Source organism: Ambystoma mexicanum, chromosome 1q, assembly GCF_040938575.1.
Source record: "Ambystoma mexicanum isolate Mex_15411 chromosome 1q, UKY_AmexF1_1, whole genome shotgun sequence".
Classification (NCBI taxonomy): domain Eukaryota; kingdom Metazoa; phylum Chordata; class Amphibia; order Caudata; family Ambystomatidae; genus Ambystoma; species Ambystoma mexicanum.
The window spans coordinates 462421313-462441781 of record NC_090922.1 but is presented as its reverse complement, the minus strand read 5'-3'; positions in this window follow the sequence as shown (position 1 = coordinate 462441781).

The window sequence follows — 20469 nt, the reverse complement described above, 5'->3', positions numbered from 1 at the left end:
AATTATCTAAACACTCGACCACTCTAGCACACAAGGGATGGCTTATATTTTTTTCAGATAAACCACTATCAGGTGTTTTTTTTAAATCATAATCATATGTAATTTGGAAACATAGATGCAAACTTAAATGCAACCTCTCCACTGCAGTGACTAGGTTGTCACATCAGCTGTCAACCAGGGCACCTGTGATCTCTGAATCTGCTCTATGGCACTGGAGAGCAGGCGCTGCAGACCAGGACACTGGTGCATCAGGGCACAGGTGTATGCTATGCTTTTGACATAGAGCTCATGAAAGGGGTGCATGATTAGCAGACCACCCTTTCTGAGATGGAATTACCTGGATAATTGTATCAACTAATACATCATCAAAATACAAATCCAGGGTTTCGACAACTTTGCCAGATGGCAATACCTCACGGGGACCCATATGCCATGCAAGTAGTGTCAAACGTGTTCCATTTTCTGAAGCACATCTAGCAGGAATAGCTACATACAGAAATTATCAGTGGCTTTGAATCCTAGGACCCTACTTCTTCTTGAGCACCTTTCTTGTGTGTCAGTGTCATACAAACTTGCATTTATAGTGTATCTTTATATGGGATTAGCAACATGTTTAATGTAACGTGCCTTTGCAATTTCATGCTTGATTTGCACATAATACTCTGGCAGGTTTCGATCACATGAGGGAGGCACCTTTCTTTAGTAGTGGTTCATGTTTGCTTGAGAGTTCTTCTACAAACCTTGAGTAGTATTTAGGTGGCCCCATGCATGATGTGAGCATGTTGTTAGTCTCCTGAACGAACCACACCATGACGAACATTTATTTGTGGCTGATGCCTGCATTCACTACTGAGTATCCCAGGCATTCTTCTGCCATACCCCGAAACAACATTCCTGTCATTGTTGACTAAACCCAGCCTTTTGTAATCTATACTTCATTGTGCACTTAATAACTGTGCTGTGCACTAATTGATGTTCTACATATGCCAGCACATCATCTTGAAAATACACGACGTTGCTTACTTTCTTTAATACACGGTCCATTCACTGGAAAAGTGAAACGGATTTGCTCTATTTCTTGACATAAGTCCCTCACTGGCCACTGCTCCTGCTTGTTGTTTGTACACTATCATTGATGATGAAGCTAGAAGAGGGACTACTTTCCCCAGGCAGCCTGTGTGATGTTCATGAGAAGTAGAAGATATGCTCATTAGAACACGGCCAACATCTTTCTTCGGAGGATGCACTGCGAAGGATGCCAAAAGCAGTAATTCATTCACTTATAATGTGATAAGCGGGGAGTTTAACCAAGCAGGGAACAAAGCCTGTGCGTGTTTGCAAACCTGCAAGAATGGAATCAAAAGCTTCACTTCAGAAGACGTATGAAGCGAAAAGTCATCACCCAGATCGAGCTTATGACAAACCGCTCCCGAGCAAACTGTGTGATACAGTTTGTCCTGAATTAGTGCAAACACATTTCCTTTGTTTGTTTTTCTATTTTGGCTAAAAGTGAAGTGTGTTCCGATGTTGGTAATGTATGCAAGTGTTGTTTGATTTACCTAGAAAGAGATAACATGTTTCTTGAGTGCAATGGCTGTCTTTTCAAATGAGATATTAGATTCTGCGGTTTGTTTCTAAGGCAAGTTACAATTCCCTACCGTATTTGCACTGTGGTGTTCTATTCATTTGCAAGGCAACTGCTGGCACTGAACACATGGACCTTGAAGAAATAACTAATTTCGAAAGGCTTCTTTTGCCCACATCCGCTGTGAACTATAAAGATGTTCGAGGAAGTTGAGAAATGTTCCTGTTGTATCATGTTCACCTTGTTTTTTCTCTTGGAACACTTATTGTCAGCATAGTGGAACTGTGACATTTTTTTTGCTAATGGTTTTCATTGCATATTTTCTTATAATAACAGCAAACAACAACAATCCCCACAATATCATACAGTTTATCATTTTAATATATATTCCTCAACCACATTTAAAACGACCTTAATCCCCCCAACTCCGCCGACACATTACTTATCAAGATATACATTCTAATCATATTGCCTCTACCTCCCCTAATGCAGCCTGTGTGGCTTCTTCTTCGCTACTGCATGTAAACAAAGTCACAGTTAGCGCCATCCATCTTTGAATGTCTATACCCAAATCAGCTTTTTGTTCTCCCAGTGCTTTTTCCCATACTCCAGTTTCCTCTGTGACCCACTTTTCCAGCTTCCTCCACCAACCATCTATACTTGGTTCCTTAGCATCTTTCCACCTCATAGCTATGCTTCGTTTAGCCATTATGTACATCACGTCTTTTATTTTAAACTGCAGTTTATCTTTCATACTTCTCTTATATCGGCCCAGCATGCAAGCTTCTGGGGTCTGGATATCCAACTCTATGCCGCCGTGGGCTACTTTGTGTGCCACCCCCTCCAGAACCTCTGCACTATCGGATATCCCCGAAACATGTATATAAGTTCAGCATCTTCTACCTTGCATCTGGGACCTTGAGTGAGGTATGCTCTTTGTGCAATATACAATTGTATTAACTATAGTCTAGCATTTCTGGATACTTTCTTACGTTACAATGTTATCTCTCCATTCTCTGTGCCCAAACGTCTTACCCAATTCCGTTTCCCATTTCTCCCTACACTTCAATTCTGTTCTAGAGTTTCGTTCAATCAGTACTTCATAGATCCTAGAGATTGCATGTGCTCCCTCCGCTACAGAAAGCAACGTCTCAATTTCATCACTCCCAATGGTCTCATCATTGCTATTCGGCCATCTACTTTGCAGACCTTTATCACTGTGGTATGCAACAGAAACTGACCTTCATGTAGGCCTCTTGCAATTCTGAAAACGTTTTCAGCCCCCTTTCATTCCTTAGGTTCCCCCACCGTAGCTATGCCACACACTTCTCACCTTTCTGGAAGGTCGAATTCCTCACATATATTATAGTGAACATTCATACTCATAACTGCCAATCGTGGCCGTTACATGTCAAATTGAATTCCAAGATGGACGAGGGGGAATAAATAATGCTGGGACGCTGGCCGTACATAAAACAAGTGCATACTTACTTCCATGAAAAAACAATCCCACATCAAACAAGCAAATACCGCTTGTGCGTCCACCTCATTCCCTCACAGCGGCCAGATAAATCACTTTCTCTTGTTCTACAGTTCTGCTTCCGAGAGGGTACAAAGACGCTCCCACCAACACCAAGGCAGCAAGGGCTGTTTTTTATGAGCAAATTGGCATTTCTCCCGACTGGCATTTAAAAATGATGGCAGGAGTGCTTAAACAAAAAATGCCACCCACCCGAAAATATAGCTCCACGGCACTTGTTGTGTCAAGTGTTCCTCAGCTGGGGTAATAGCCCCCCCAGGAAGGAATCTGTCAATCACGACATGTACCGAGCAACGTGTTAGGAAGATGCTTTGCAGACCCCAGGGAGAGCCGCTTCGCTGACCCGCTGAGCTACCACTTTCACACAAAAGTCTGAGAAGCTGAAAAGGCTTTGCTCAGGCCGGGGCCTGAAGCAAGCTCAGAACGTTGTCGTCCCGCAGAAGGCGTCTGCGCAGCGCAGGACAAGTCACAAAAGTAAACCCATCAAAATGGGGGTTAAGTTCAGTCCCACCAATAAAATAGGGTCCGGTTAGCCAGCCATTGATGTACCTGGGGCTCGATGCGTAAAAGACCAGCTGGTGGCTGCATCCTGCTGCTTGCAATTATTCAATTCCAATCCTAACATGGCGTTTAGGCTTGGCCCATGCGTGCGCACTGTGAGGGCGCGTGCAGTTGTACACAGTGCAAACGTCAGCCACTGCTCAATGCACAGGCATGGGCCAGGGCTAAGCACTACTGTGTGACCCTCTTATTGCTGCCGCCTGCAGCTGACATGCTGATTTATGACTTCTCGTTGTATACTCTTATTTATAAAAAAGAACCGTTCTGGAGTGGTTTCTTTTTAAAATAGAAGTATAGGAATGGTGACACTGGAAACATAAAAGTAGAGGAACACCGCTCCCAGCCGCTCCTCCACACCTCGATCACTACTTGTTCTTTCTATTCTAATTTGACATTGCCCTTGATGTTTGGTGCTAACATCAACTATGGTCTTACAAAAATCACAGGACAGGCACATTTTAATCAGCCATCTATTTGCTCTTTTTAGTACAGCAATTGGAATGTAGATGATAGAAATTGACATTTGTAGGTGTATCTACAGCATGCTTACAGAACAACTATCATCCACCAAACTCTCATTTTTAGCAGCCATTTTGTAAGATCGAGTGGAGCTGTCTTAGTTCTGCATGATGATTTTGAAACCGTTTTCTGTGCTGCTTGGTACTTTTGTGTTAACAATGCCATACATGTGTGTTTATTTATAGCTGCTATGTGATGCTTAACAAGTGTATCATGATGGAAGCTCTGAAAAGAGGGGATGTAAAGTAGTGAACAAAAACATAGGACTTCCTGAAGCTTTTTTTTTCACTTGTTTCCCCTTTTTCACTACTTCAGCAGACACAATTTAGGGCTTGTAGTCTGTTAGCTTTCCCTCTCCTGAAAGAACATCTATGAATGTTCGCCTGACATCAAGCATGAAGTGAATTACAAACAAATGATTGGAATTGTACATGGAAATAAAGGAATTCATGTAATGTAATAGTGTTTGTGCAAAAGTTTTTTCTAATAACCATAGCACGTACATAACATATATATATATATATATATGAAGCAGGCAGCCTTTGTTTCAATTAGGGGAGGTGTATAACGTGGGTATTTAGCAGTATTTTACTTTAACTGTTCTCATTCTTCTTACATTGTTTTTCTTGCTATGCGTGCGCATGTGCCTTTATACATGCCATGAATACATGAGTTTTGACATTTTGTGGTGATATATGAACTGGTCCGATAGGTAAGTGCTGTCCACCAGGATGACCAGCAAGGCAGCATAAGAAAACTGTTGCTATGCTGAGGCACAAACCCGTAAACAACGTTGAAAGAAAAAAACGACAGATGGATGAAGGGATCCCTTTTTATCCCCATCCATGCCTGCCTAATTTACTCATGTTCCTGTTAATTTTCCATTTATGAAATAGAGACAGGTCAATGCGAATTCACCAATCAACAGAAGGCATAACATTTTACTTGCAATATCTGACATGAATGAACTTGGTAGCCTAGTCTAAACACATCCACCAACTCACCCATCCATTCACTCCTCCTGTGGAATCAGGAAAAAATACAATATTACGGCTGTTACACCGAGCAAAGGAAAATACACAGACACAGGCTTATAAAGATTCCCAGAATCTTTATTACAAAACTGAACAGTATTCAACAAAGTACACAAATTGCTATTTGGCTGTCAATACATCACAGAGACCACCAGCAGGGTATAATATGAGCAGTGAGGGAATGTCCTAGCTGGACATCGGTGCTTTTATACAATTTGTAAAATGATGTCCAGCGCCCTTACAGGTTAATCATGCACTGGGCTAGGGTCGCGCCAGGTTCACTTTCCTAATTTACATATCTCGCACATGCGGTTTACTTTTCAATACATTTACTAACACACTCCATTATTCTTCAATTTAACATTTACACTCTTTATATATTGCTTTAATACAGACCAAACAATGTTTTGCATGTTATATTTGGATAGCATTACTGTTCTTGTATACTTGTAGTTTAATATTGGCAGTTCAAGTAATCCCCTGCTCCGAGGTCAACAAAGGACAAAGTCTACATGACCCTAACATATAGCCTGAAGGCAGGTTGGACATTAACTTCCCTAAAAAGGTTGGAGAGGTTAAGGCAAGAACAAGGACACACGAGACGGCCATTTTAGATTACAGGGTGGCTTTGTATAAAACCCCAAAATGGCGGTTTCTAACCTAAAATAGAGGCTTGATTCAAGATGGCGGCTTACATCAATTTCTAAGGTCAAGACCTTGCCGCAGAGAGTTATTCGCGTGCATTTTTCAAGCAACTTGGCGTAGGCCAATGTACATTCAAATCGTTTGTAATAAGAGGCATAATTTAATATCCGGTTTGACACTCCATGCACTCAACCATACAAACTGGCCCATTCATCCGCCTAGTCACTCAAACCATAGAAAAACTCATCATTCCAGCCACCCGTTTATAAGCACAATCAAATACAGGAACTCTCATATTGACATGCCATTAACAATCACTTTCACATTTACTTCACTAAGGCTTAGGTAAATATGTATTTTAAATAAGTGTCCACCATGAGGGTAATTAGTTTGCATTAGTACAACATTCAGCAAACTGTCCCACATTTCATATGTTTACCTAACACATGGTTACATTTCACATCCTTTAATATGTGGCCAGGCTTCACTTGTGTATAAATGAATGTAATTTTCCACTCTGAAAGGGACATATGTTCACTTGAAAGATAGCAGTAAGAAACACGAGTTAACCAACACATCTTCTCCGCAAGATTGTTTTTTGTTGTTGTTTTGTTTAAGAAACCGGCTGTACAGCTTGGGCGTATAGGCTCCCAGTGGAGTAACTTTCCTGAAAATGTTGGGTGGGACATGACATCTGAAGAAAAGGTGCCCCAGCCAAATGAATGGGGCAAAAATGGTGTGCCATGAAATTTGGGGGGACAAACACCCCCGTCGCCCCCTAAAATTACACCCATGTAGGCTCCACGTTAAGCCCCTTGGCTATAGTCAATGAAGGGAAGCCAGGTATCCGTGTAGGAGGCGTAACCCCTTCGACCAATGCCAGCATCTCCCAAAGCTTCACCCACAACATACCCACAGCTGGGCCTTCTGCAGAACATATTTAGCACTGCTTTGAGGGGAGAGAAAAGACTGGACCCAGGTGCTTTCCGTTCGTATGTTTTGGACAGTTTTAATTGTTCATGTGCCTACAAGCCCGCCATCACTGTGTTTTGGCTTTGCCCGTTATTGTTTGTCTATCCGCTTCTGCCTGTGTAAACCTATACGAGCAGTCACCCCGTCTCACAAAATTTTATAATGAAGTTGTTTAAAACAAAAAGAAACAGACCATACAATTTCCTTTGTCACGCGTTTTCTTCTTGGTTAAAGGGGGTCAAATCTCACATAAAAACTATTTTCTGTTACTTTATTTCAGACATATTTTAGTGACCTTTTTGATTGTGCAACGTTTTCCGGGGATTTGCTGATGTATTGCCTGAAACACTGCGGTCTGACATTGAGTTTCACTAATAAATGTGTTCCTTTGAGGTTAGTTAAGGGGTTATGCCCAAGATATACACAAGATGTACATTTTGAAAGGAAACAATAGAAGATATGAGTAGCACACGTTGCCTTGGTTATGGTTCATCTAATTGATGTTTAGGCTGGATAAATATGTGCTTAGAATCTTAAGAGGAAATAGGCAGAGATGTTATATATTTGTGAAGTCTATATAACTAATTTAACAACCATAATTCCTTCTACACCTCGCCCAACCATAACAGGTTTTATGTTAGGTAATTTAAATAGAGTTGGAAGTCGTTCATGCTATTTTCCGTCTTTGTTTGCTTGGAAGCGATTTGTTTACTTCTCTAACTTTGTTGGTATTTACTTTTCTAATAAGTTATGGGAAAGGATCAGATTAAGTAGTTTCCATTTTGGTTGTCTGAAGTTAAGGAAGGAGTGGAAGGGCAGGGGAATATGGAATGATTGTAACAAAAGTTTATTTTAAACTGAATGTTTTAAAAAAATAATAATAATATGATTTTAAGTGGGGAAAACACAGTATTTATGAGTCAATCTACTGTAAACAATAAGCGGAACATAAGAGAACCAATCAGAGTTTGTTCCTTAATGCTGCGTTGTCTCTAGGAGAACAACTGAGTGAAATAAGATGCCCTCCGTCTCCTCTACCCTCTAAAATGTCTACACAAAGCCCCTCTTCAACCATCTGGACTCACTAGGCATCTCATACACCAACTATGCGGATGATATCCAGATTCTCATCCCTCTCTCCGGGAACTACAGCCAGGGCAGAACAAATCTGAATACATTGAAACAAACAACAGAGACACTTTGGTGCGTTCCAAAAAAGATTATTTGTATTTCATCAGTTGGTAATACAACAATCATACAGCATAATGTCTTATATTACAGTTTTTGGTTTCACTTTGCTCTGTATTGAGTTCATACAGTGATTCAATAATCTTTCATCATAATGATCTTGCTTTGCAGTTTTTTAGTTTGTTTCACTTACCTCTGTATTAGGTTCATAGAGTGTTTTCAAAAACCTTCTTTACAAATGTTTCCTTTTTTGTTGCTTTGATTCCTTGTGCTCTGTATTATATTCATACAAGATATTTTACCTTTTCCAACTGATGCCAGTATAAATAGTGTATGATCGTGGTTCGCCCTCTTGGCTACCTCAGTATATATAGTATGATGTGATCTTGATTCGCACTCTTAGCTCCCTCTACACGTGTTTCTCCGTCCTCTCAGACGGTTCATCAGGAGGGTTTGTTAATCTATTTTTTATTTTTTGTGATAGTTTCCTTAGCAATCTGTTCCTGAACGTTAAGGGAAAAAGAATGAACATATACTTTGTTGTGAATCTGTGGGCCGTATTCATCTAGTTAATATTGCATACATTTGATGAATTAGTCATATATACTTACTTCATTTATGTGTTTGATTCCATCAAATGATTATAATATATCCACACATTCTGATTCTTAATATTTAGTTCAAACGCTGAATTTGTTACTCTTTTGCTTCTTGTTCAAGCCGTTAGGTATTCAGGTGTTTGTTTATCTTCTAATCAGAAAAGGCAAAGAAGTGAAAAATTATGACCTGTTATTATTTTTTTCCCATTTCTGTCTGTTTACAGGAAAGGATGGGGTTCTGTTTGCTTACCTTGTTTTGCTTCTTTGATGGAATCTCTTAGTGCCAGCCTTGGAAATCCGATCGTTGTTGCCGATGCGGATTAACCAACATAGGCGTTTATTTATATGCGTCAGCATGCTGTGGCGCGATTATGTCATTACGTGATGTATTATGCCTGCGGCATATGCGTGATGATGTCACAATGTGTAAGGCGCATGTGAACGTCAATTTTACATATAGGTGAATACGAGCCCAATTATCTGAACTTCTTTTAAAGAAAAATGCTTATTTGAAAGAGTAATCCCACATGGGTAAAGTGGCAACAAATTGGTTTATGTGGGTGGCTTAATTGTGGCTAAGCAATGGTGCATAAAAAGAGCGTGTATGTATTGTTTAGCTTGTTTTTGCTGGCATTCTAATAGTTGGTCTTGACGTAGTATTGGCAAATATTAATTTGTAATTTTTTATTTTTTATATATATAATTTCTTGTCAATTTTGCTACTGCACAAGATTGTAGCAGTTCTTTCTTTGACCATTAGTGTCAATTAATTTTGAGGTTTTAATTATTCCTAGCATTTCCATTATTAGATATCCTCTATCTCCGTTGATGCCAAAAGTATATTCATATAACATATATCAAGAGCATGACAGTATCACCTAATCTAGTATCCAGAAAAATATATGTTATGCATATATGTTATGCAGGCTGTAAGTCATGACATTTTTCATAAATAGTGTCCCATTTCTGTATCCGAGTGCAAACCGATGTTACAGCAGTCTAAATTGCAGATCCAGATTGCTTCCCTCTGGCGCAATATTTTTTCTCTGCTTCCTCCCCTTAATGGGGTTCGAACGATTTCTAGTCCAAAGTATCTTATCCCTTCTGGGTTGGCTTCATCATGTTCTGTTTCAAAATGTTTACCTAGAGGGTATCTAGTATCATGGTTTTTGATTGTTCTGAGATGTTCTAAGATTCTTGTTTTTAGAGCGCTAATTGTGCTGCCCACATAAAGTTTTCTGCAGATACATTTAATTGCATAGATCACATGATTAGAGTTGCAATTGATGAAATCCTGAATCTCATATTCTTTTCCATTGGGTAATGTTATATTCTTTTTGCCATTCTCAGAATATTTGCAATAGTTGCACATGCCACATTTGTAGTTGCCTTTTATTTTTTCAGTTGACCACAATTTGTTTTTGCCTGTTTTTGCTGTGTCCCGTACAAAGTGCTGTGAAAACATAAAAATTGATATGAGGCTGGGAAGCCCAAAAGAAACACACCAACACAGGTTACAAAGGACATACAAGTGCTGTATTTAAAAGCTACAACAGTTACCAAAGTCAATTGACAAACGGATAGCTATTCGGCTCTCAGAGTAACGTAACAAACTTCAACGAGGGTTTGATGCATTAGTAGAGAGACCGTACATTTGGAATACTTGGGCTTTTATGTCCTTTATCCAGCCCTTGGCCAACCCCCTCGCGGGTTAACCATTCTTGGGATCAGGCCTAGGGTTCCTTGCCAGGTCAATCCTATAATGTATGCATTTTGATCAGTTCCGCTGATACAGTTGTTCATTTACACATAGGTCAGTAATAGGACAAGGTCTCAGTTCGCGACCCTGACAAGTGGCCTGCAGGCATATTAATTATTCGTGTGTGCGGAGGTCACAACGGCCAGAATCTCACTCAGAATGTCATTCAGCCTCCATTTTGATGTTCAGGGTGACTTCCACATTACAAGAGAACCTAAAATGGCGGCTAAATCCAAGATGTCGACTTACATTACTTTTCGTTAAGGTCAAGACCTTGCCGCGGAGTCTATTTGCATGATATTTTAGACAACTTGGTGTAGGCCAATACACATTCAATTACTGCGATAGGAGGCATAATATTATTTCAATTCCAACAGACCCTCCTTTTGGCCTATGCCAAGTGTTAATATCATTTCTAATACTTTTGCAAATAACTCCATATATTGTCATCCATACATCCCGAATCATTGTCTGTAATATCTATAGCCATTAGGTCGTTCTTCAGAACCTCTTGTAACACAAACTCTTTGGATGCTGTATCTGGGGCATATATTCTATGCCCTATTGTGCTCACTGCTTGGGCACAACATCCCCCTAGCATTCCACATATACTCGGAAGATATTGAAAACAGCAACAAAGAAATAGCAGGATCCCCAAAATAACCAGAATAACAGAAAGCACCTTCCAACCCCAAGATCATAAAGAATCCCAGAACCAGGTGCTAAGATTCCAATCTCCTACAGGGATATGTACTTCAGAACTAAGGATATGCAAGTTCTGTATTGCTTTAAAAATTGTCGGCGAGGAATCTGGTACGAAAACACAGCAAGCGGACCCCACCAATTTGCATACTCCACCTCGTTCTGCCAAAAGGACATCTAATGCTATCCGATTTTGGAGTGCTACCAATCTTATTGCTTTTTGTTCTAGTGTCATATTGTAGAGTATGTCCAAGGTCCGGTTGATCGTTCTCTCCAGTACCCTTGCTAATCCCCTAATGTTCTCAGAGTTTGTTATTTGTCCCCAAAAGGGCACAACTGATTTTGCTATATCTCCCAATACTTGCCCAGGGGTATCTCTGTTCTTGTCCCGCCGTGGGCGAGCCTTAGAAACCTCCAATGTACTAGCTACACATACCCCGGGTAACAGGATTCCTAAATAACAGGTTCCCTGCCAATCATTGGGCAACCAGGGAAATGCTAAACTACCACAAACAAAATAAACAGGCCCCCCTACATACAGAGGCCTGCTTTCTCCAGTCAAATTTACAATGTTCATACAACCTTCAAAATCTCCCATTGGCCGAGTGCCATTTCTTTGTACACAAAAGGGGACCGAATCAGGGCTATGATTTATAGAGTAAGAAGGAGGCACGGCGTCCTTATTGCCTATCGGAGCCATTTTAAAGGAAATTAAAGTTTGAAAAGGAAGAGACAGTTTATCAGACGGCCTAATAGAAGCGACATTAGGTTTACTTCTATTTGCAAAAAGCGAGCATCTCAGGGGAGTTAATTCACGTTTCTCGAAATCAATCAAATTAGTTCCTTCAAAGTTCCCTGAGATGCTATCATTCCAACGACCAAAGAATAGTGCTCTAAGAGAGGCATAGCAAGCAGTTGTTAAAGGTAAAGGGTGAATATACCATCCTAGTCCCTTGTTCCCATGTTGCGGTGAATGAGTGCAAATCCAACAATTACTCTTATTAAAAATGGCATGCGTTGCATTCATTACTATCATTAGAGTGTTATTATGATACTTTTGTCTATGTTGGGAGTCTCTAGGGGACAGAGTGTGAAGGTGTACAGAGGGAGTCAAAGTAGTTGGTACAATCTCGATCGGTAGTAGAGGTTTTAGAGGATAGATTTCTTCAAAGTACCAAAGTCCTACAGCAGTAATTGCAAAAATAACAATTATCATTATCAAAACACAGCAATACGTTTTCGGGGCCCAGGCACATTGTTCATTGTCCAAGTTGGTCACCCCCTTATTCACTAGTCCAGTACGGGGAGCAGCAGTGGAGGTGGCAGGCATTGTAGTTCCTCAATCGACGACCCCAATGTTCGTTGCTGGCGACGTTACGGTCGCGCGATTTCTTAGTCCTTCCCAACCCTAGCCAGCAGAATCCCTTTTTCTTCCTGTTGTTCAACAGAAACTTTCTTATACAAAAGAGAACTTTCAATCACTTCTCTTTCCCAAATGCACGGAAAAACCCGTGCCGTAGTTCTATTTTCTTCGTCGAAGGTTGTACCTGGTGGTACCCAAGATTGTTTGATCCGAAAATAAGGTGTCGTCACTTCCTGAGGGAAGCGACGTATCGGAGGTGACGGAAGTCGCAGAACTTGAAACAGTGTTTTCCGGAAGTGATTTTTCAAAAGAGTGCGGAGACGAAATGGACTGTTCCCCAAGCTCCACGGGCTCAGAGAAATTCTCCGACGCACTCACAGCGCTGTTTGCTACTCCAAGATCAGGGACTGTAGCATCAGCGAGGGGATCTGCTTCTTCTGTAACGTGTGGTGTCGGGTGAGGAAGTTTCTTGACATGCGTCGCGTGGATCCAGTGTTTCTTCCCAGCCACCCGCACTGCTGTCCGGGTGACCAACAGCACCTGGTAGGGTCCCTTCCAACGAGGAGCGAGACAGGAAGACCTTTTGTAGGCCTTCACTAGGACCCAACTTCCAGGCTGTATATCGTGTCCTGGGCCCGTGAACCGTACAGGTTAAGTTGAATATACCTGGTGATAAATGAAATACAGGTTTTTAGTTAACTGGTTACAGTAGTCTACAAGCAATACATTTTCCACCTCTCTCAGGGCTTTAGGTTTTGGGAGACCCCAAATGTTAGCAGGTCTCCCCATCACTACCTCAAATGGAGAAAGCCCAGTCTTAGTTTGAGGTGTGGTACGCATAGCCAATAATACAATAGGTAAGGCATCTGGCCATTTCAGTTTGGTATCGGCACATGTTTTTGCAAGCTTATTCTTTAAGATACCATTATGTCTTTCCACCAACCCAGCACTTTGAGGATGTCTAGCTGAGTGAAATTGTTTCTCAATATGTAATGCTGTGCATATCTGCAAAATTACTGCTGCAACAAAATGAGGACCATTGTCCGACCAAATTACCCTTGGGAGCCCAAATCGAGGAAAGAATTCTTTTACCATAATCTTTGCAGTGGTCATGGCGGTAGCATCTTTAACGGGGAAAGCCTCGACCCATTTACTAAAGGCACAAATAATTACAAGAACATATTTCAGATTGTTACACCGTTCCATCTCAATAAAATCAAAGTGAATGACCTCGAAGGGAACAGAAGGGGGCCCAAAGCTTCCCCTTGGAGTTACTGTCCTTTTTCCCACATTGTGCTGTAAGCAGATCATGCAGTTCCGAACATGACGTTTTGCAGTCTCCAGAATCTTGTTATTCACCCAAACTTGTTCTAACATGTGTAGGACCGTGTGCCATCGTAACCATTGCCAGTACATATGAATCAGGGAGCAACCATTTTCCTTCAGAGGTATCCACCCAACACCCATCATCATCTAGTTTCCCCATTCCTTCGGCCCACCTTTTAGATTCTTCTACTGTAGCATCAGTTTGAATAATCCCGCACAGACCCAATACCTTCATCCATTACATAGGCATCTTTTGTTTCTCTTAGCGCATACATGTCTGTGCTAAGGTCTGTGGCCGTTTGCCTGGCTATCAGGTCCGCAAAAGCGTTCCCTTTTCCCACATCATCTATGACCTTATGATGTGCTGCACATTTCATGATCGCTAACTGCCTAGGGAGCGAGAGTGCCGAGAGCAATTGCACTATCAAGGGGCCATGCTGAATCTTGGTCCCATGTGAGGTCAGGAACCCTCTTTCCGACCAGAGCCTCCCAAAGTTGTGAGCCACCCCAAAGGCGTACTGGCTATCAGTATATATATTTACTATACGCCCTTCGGAGAGTTCACAAGCTCGGGTCAATGCTATAATCTCTGCGGCCTGCACGGAGTTATGCGAAATTATCTTAGTTTCAACAACTTTACTCAATGTAGTAACTGCGTAAGCAGCTGTAGATGTACCATCTAAAAGTTTGAAGCAGGAGCCATCACAAAACAGCTCCCCTTCTGCATTGTCCAAAGGAGTATCTACAAGATCTATCCTTCCCTTTGTTTCTTGTTCAGTGGTATACAGACAATCATGTAATTCTTCGTCACCGCAAACAGTGTTTTGCGGGAAAGGTAAGAGTTCAGCCGGATTAAGAACACAACACCTCTTAATTTGAATGTGAGGGGCAAACAGAATTAATTCATACCTTGTTAACCGTGCAGAGGTGAGGTGTTGGGTTTGGGTTTTGTTCAATAGGATATCTACAGAGTGAGGTACCATCAAAATCAAATCATGGCCTAGGACCATTCCCTCACTCTGTTTTACAGACGCGGCAGCAGCAGCGACAGCTCGCAAACATCTTGGCAAAGCGCATGCGACAGGATCAAGGGCGGAGGAGTAGTAGCCGCACGGCCTATTCTTCCCTCCGTGTTCCTGTGTTAACACAGCCAAAGCACATCCATCACATTCATGCACAAACAACACAAAGGCCTTGTCATAATTTGGAGTACCCAGAACCGGTGCAGAGCATAACGCGGTTTTGAGAAGCTCAAATGATCATTGATGTTCCGATTTCCATGGCAGTGGCAGAGAAATGCCCTTCTTTGTCAAAGCCAACATCGGTTTTATCACTAGCGAAAAGTTCGGGATCCACAACCTACAGTAAGAAGCCATACCTATTAAGGCTCTGACTTCCTTCTGTGTATTTGGAACAGACATGCCAGAAATGTGTTTTATTCTTTCAGGTGTCAATCTTCTCCCCTCCTTTGACAGGAGGTAGCCTAAATAGGCGACCTCCTGACAACAATATTGACATTTTTTGAGCGAAGCTTTATGACCATTTTTAGCTAGATGAACAAGCAACAGTATAGTGCCTTCTTTACAAGCACTTTCAGAGTCCGCAGCCAAAAGCAAATCATCAACATATTGAAGCAGTGTACAAGTAGGTGGCAATTCAAGGGTGTTGAGCTGCTCTTTCCAATCTCTACTATAAATGCTTGGACTTTCAGTATACCCTTGAGGTGCCCTAATAAATGTAAATGATAAATGAGCGTCCCCCCAAGGTAAACGCAAACAAATATCTACTTTCCTTATGTATAGGAATGCTAAAGAAAGCATTTTTTAAATCCACAACGCTGAAGTGCGTAGCTGTAACAGGGATCATTGTCAATATCGTCGTTACATCAGGCACAATTGGAAATTGTGGGGCGACAACTCTGTTAATAGCACGAAGATCAATTATGAACCGGTATGGGATTGCATTGTTGCCTTTCTTATATACAGGCAAGATCGGACTGTTACACAAACTACCTGTAATCTCCTCGATCACCCCACGATGCACAAAATCAGAGACAATGGGCCTCATTACGACCCTGGCGGAGTGGGTTTACGCCAGCGGTATTCGCGGCGGACCCGTCCGCCCTACTACGAGTTCCCGTAGCGCCATGGAGCGGTTTCCGCCTGGTTTTTCCGGGCGGAGAAATCCATGGCGCTACGGGACCTTGTTGTTAATTACGCCACCGTATTTTACGGTGGCGTAATTAACGCCTTCCCCACTCCCATTATGCCCTATGGGGCAAAAATGGGAATGGGGAAGGGTAAAATGGGGAATGGGGATTTATCGCCCCGCCAATGTCGGAATGGGGCGGTAAATCCGCCAACCCCCATGGCGGTATCGGCAGCTTTCCGCCGTGCTCCATGGTGCATATTGCACCACGATCTCCGCCAGGGTCGTAATGAGGGCCAATGCATTTCAAAGCACGCTCGCCCTCAACTGATATTTTATACTGCGGAATGCGTGGTAGTTTAACTCCAAGTTTCAAAACTATTTTAACGGGCTCAATCTGTAGTACCCCGACATCATTGTCGTCAACCGCCCATAAACATTCCGGGACAATGCTAAACTCAGGAGTTAAAGGTCGAATCAGAAACTGAGAATTAGGAAGTTGCTGTGGTGAAACCGTCAGCCGTACTCCATCAGAGGAACAATAAATTACTGCATTCAATTTCTTTAACAAATTCAACCCCAGCAAATTCTCTCCACAGTTCGAAGTCAGAAGAAAAGGGCAATGGTCCGTAAAGGGACCCAAAGAAACAGACACCGGTGAAGAAACCGGACAGACAATTGGTATACCAGAAAACCCTACGGAAACATTTGTTTGCCCTGACAGTGGAATGTTTGGAACCCGAGAATGATCAATGGAGCACTTCTGTGCTCCAGTGTCTATCAAAAACTGGTGTTTCCTATTCCCTACTAATAATTCAACGTAGGGGCCTTTCTGATTAACGGGAATAGGTGAAGGTTCCAAACCCTGCTTCGGGCAGTCCTAATGAAATAGAGTATCGTCGGAAGGAAGCTCTTCAGAAAGGTAGGCAGCAGAAGGGTGATCAAATATGTTCCTCGAGTCCACACTCGAGGTCTGATTTTCCCGTGAAAAAGGTTGCTGAGGATCTTGCAAAAACTGACCTCTATCAGGGCCCCCTGCTCCAGGGCGGCCCCTAGGTCGTCTACCCATACTCCCAAACGCACTGTTTGACCTTTGTCGAAGGACGGGGCACTGTGCTCGCCAATGACCTTCCTGGCGGCAATAAATAAAAAAAAAAAATTAAATAAGCACATTGATTAATATTCACAGAACCCAAAGGAGCATTTCATTTTGGGAGATACTGACCTCTAGTCTGTGTCATGCCTCCTCTGGGGTGTCTAACAATTTGTTGTAATAATACTTTGGTTTTCAAATCTCCTTTCCTCTTTTCTATTTTCTCCTTCTCATTATTAACACGGTTCTCATAATACTGAGCCATGTGCAAAACCTCAGATTGAGATTTTGCCTGCCAAGCGCTCTCAGAGGACATAATCTGTGACTGGATTTCGGGCAACAATCCACGTACAAATTTGTCCACAAACAACCTTTTCCCAGACTCTGTACCCAAATCCTGCCCACTGAAGTCAGAAAATACCTGCTCGAATCTGTTAAAGAATTCAGTGGTGCCTTCAGTTTTCCCTTGAACACAGGCCGTAAGCTTGTCCCAAATAATTATTTTCTCTGGAATTATAGTTTTTAATTTTGCGACAATTCTAGCAGGCAAAGTAAGTATTACCTGCGGTGGTTTCTCACCTGCTGGTCTTTCCCCATCAATCCTAATCATATTAGCCCACGTATCTCCCAACCCTGGCACATCGTCTATTGTCCGAACCTGCTTCCATACATCTACGGGTAGGAGTACAGAGAATAGCAAGTCAATATCACTTAAGGTGAACACAGAGGACTGCAAGACGGACTCTATCTCTTTGTAAAACCCTGTCGGGTTTTTCCTGATATCGGGAACTGATAGTCTAATAGTGTTCACTTCCTGTCGTGAAAACGGGACGTGAACGAATTGCGATACATAATGTGCAGGGATATCCACAGTGGGTGCACCAGTCCCAGCATTGGCGGGAATTTCAACCTTTGGGACAAAGGTCGGAGGAACCTCTCTCATAGGCAACTGAGATATAGGTACCTCCGGCCGCTTACTAAGCAACAGAGCCAGGTCGAGCGCTAAGGCAGCCGAAGAAGTGTCGGGCGAAAAAGCCCTTTTACAAATCCCCAACAATTCTATGGGGCAACTAACCTTCTTTCTTACACATTCTTCTTGCAGGTACTGTACCATTACCTGAATTACCTTTCTTTGCATTTCTACTGTATACTGACTATACGTGTCATATACTTCATCTGGCGGAATCGATGAATCCGAGATCCATCGAATCGCATCTTTGGTACAAATTCGTACTTCCTCAGGTGCCGATCTATGACACGGAAGGAACCGTTTCTGTACATACATACTATCGTCTTCGTCATCCTCATCTCGTGACTTTTCAAAGTCCTTCCTATACTCAAACAATCTGTCAACATGACCATATACTTTCTTCTCTGTGTCCCTCGAAAGTGCCAAAGCATTTAGATCTCTCACCCCTTGTGGAAGATCCGAATTTTGTAATCTACCCCACATCACACATAAATGAGTCCCCAAACCTTCGATAAAAACATGTTTCTCGGGAAAACTGTTCAAATTAGATAATGTGGAAAAAACATTAACTTGATCACCTTTCTCCATACAGTGCTTAGCCCATGCAAACAATTCCTGTTTCTTATCTGCAGAAACAGTATTACGAGTGACGATCTTTGATCCTGCACCTTGATCAACTTCAGTCAATACGGGACCACTCGGGAGCGGAGGTGCAGGCAAATTTAATAAAGGTGCAACTATCGGTGCAGGAGGAAGGGGCGGTGAGATAGGTGGAGGAACAACAACTAGAGGAATAGGAACAATAGGTTGTACAGGGGGAACAGGAATAACAGCAGGAACAACAGCAGGAATGGGCAGAGCGCCCAAGAAAGGATCATACGGAGGTGGCGCAGAGGCACCAGGCCTGCGTTCGTTTAACAATTTTTCAATAAATTCTTCAGAAACATGAAAATCTTTAGAGGGTTAAATTTTCTGGATTCCAAGTGAAAAAGCCCTATCCATATTTTTAACTGATTCTGAATGTTTTTCTTTATCATATAACAACGCTTTTTCGGCATTTGTTTTATGACGGCGTGCATGTTTATCCCTACTTTTAAGCTGCTGTAACGCTTCTTTTTTCCAATTCTGTAAAACATCAAAGGCTGCAGGTCTAGCCTTCTTTTTTAGCAAGACCGATTCGAGGTATTCAATACGGGAGATCTCAAAACTGCCATTGATTGGCCACTGAAATTCGGAGGCATGTCTGGTCTGTCTGTGCCAAATATCATTAAATACTATACTACCAATGCCATACTTACAGTACATAGTACATGCCGGCGACCCCTCCTGTGGTGCCGGGCGGCTAAATTCCAAAGATTGTCGATCGCTGCGGAACAGAGCCATAAAGCAGCTAGACAATTTCCCAGGCATTTCACAAAAAATTGGTGTTACCTGGTCAATAATTGTGTCTGCAGATACAATACGCCAAATTCAAATTGTCAGGGTTAAATTAAGAGCCGGGTCACGACTGCACCTGACCAAACCTAAGGAGGACCGTATGGTTTATCAAAGAACTTACCTAACGAATTTTACCTTGTGTTTGGTGGTTTCGACAAATCTGCCCGCCTCAAAAATGGACCCTCGTCAAGATGCCGTGTCAGACCACACGACTATCGTCCAAGGATCGGATCGTGCAGCGCTGCCGAGGTATCGCGTCTCGTTCGGTCGGGCCCGCAAAATCACACCGTCCGATCCCGGTTCCATAGTCTGCGTCAACCTTCAATGATCCGGCATCAATCTTGAGGGTCCCTATTCGGGCGGCAACTGTGAAAACATAAAAATTGATATGAGGCTGGGAAGCCCAAAAGAAACACAGGTTACAAAGGACATACAAGTGCTTTATTTAAAAGCTACAACAGTTACCAAAGTCAATTGACAAACGGACAGCTATTCGGCTCTCAGAGTAACGTAACGAACTTCAACGAGGGTTCGATGCGTTAGTAGAGAGACCGTACATTTGGAATACTTGGGCTTTTACATCCTTTATCCAGCCCTTGGCCAACCCCCTCGCGGGTTAACCATTCTTGGGATCAGGCCTAGGGTTCCTTGCAAGGTCAATCCTATAATGTATGCATTTTGATCAGTTCCGCTGATACAGTTGTTCATTTACACATAGGTCAGTAATAGGACAAGGTCTCAGTTCGCGACCCCGACAAGTGGCCTGCAGGCATATTAATTATTCGTGTGTGCGGAGGTCACAACGGCCAGAATCTCACTCAGAATGTCATTCAGCCTCCATTTTGATGTTCAGGGTGACTTCCACATTACAAGAGAACCTAAAATGGCGGCTAAATCCAAGATGGCGACTTACATTACTTTTCGTTAAGGTCAAGACCTTGCCGCAGAGTCTATTTACATGATATTTTAGACAACTTGGCATAGGCCAATACACATTCAATTACTGCGATAGGAGGCATAATATTATT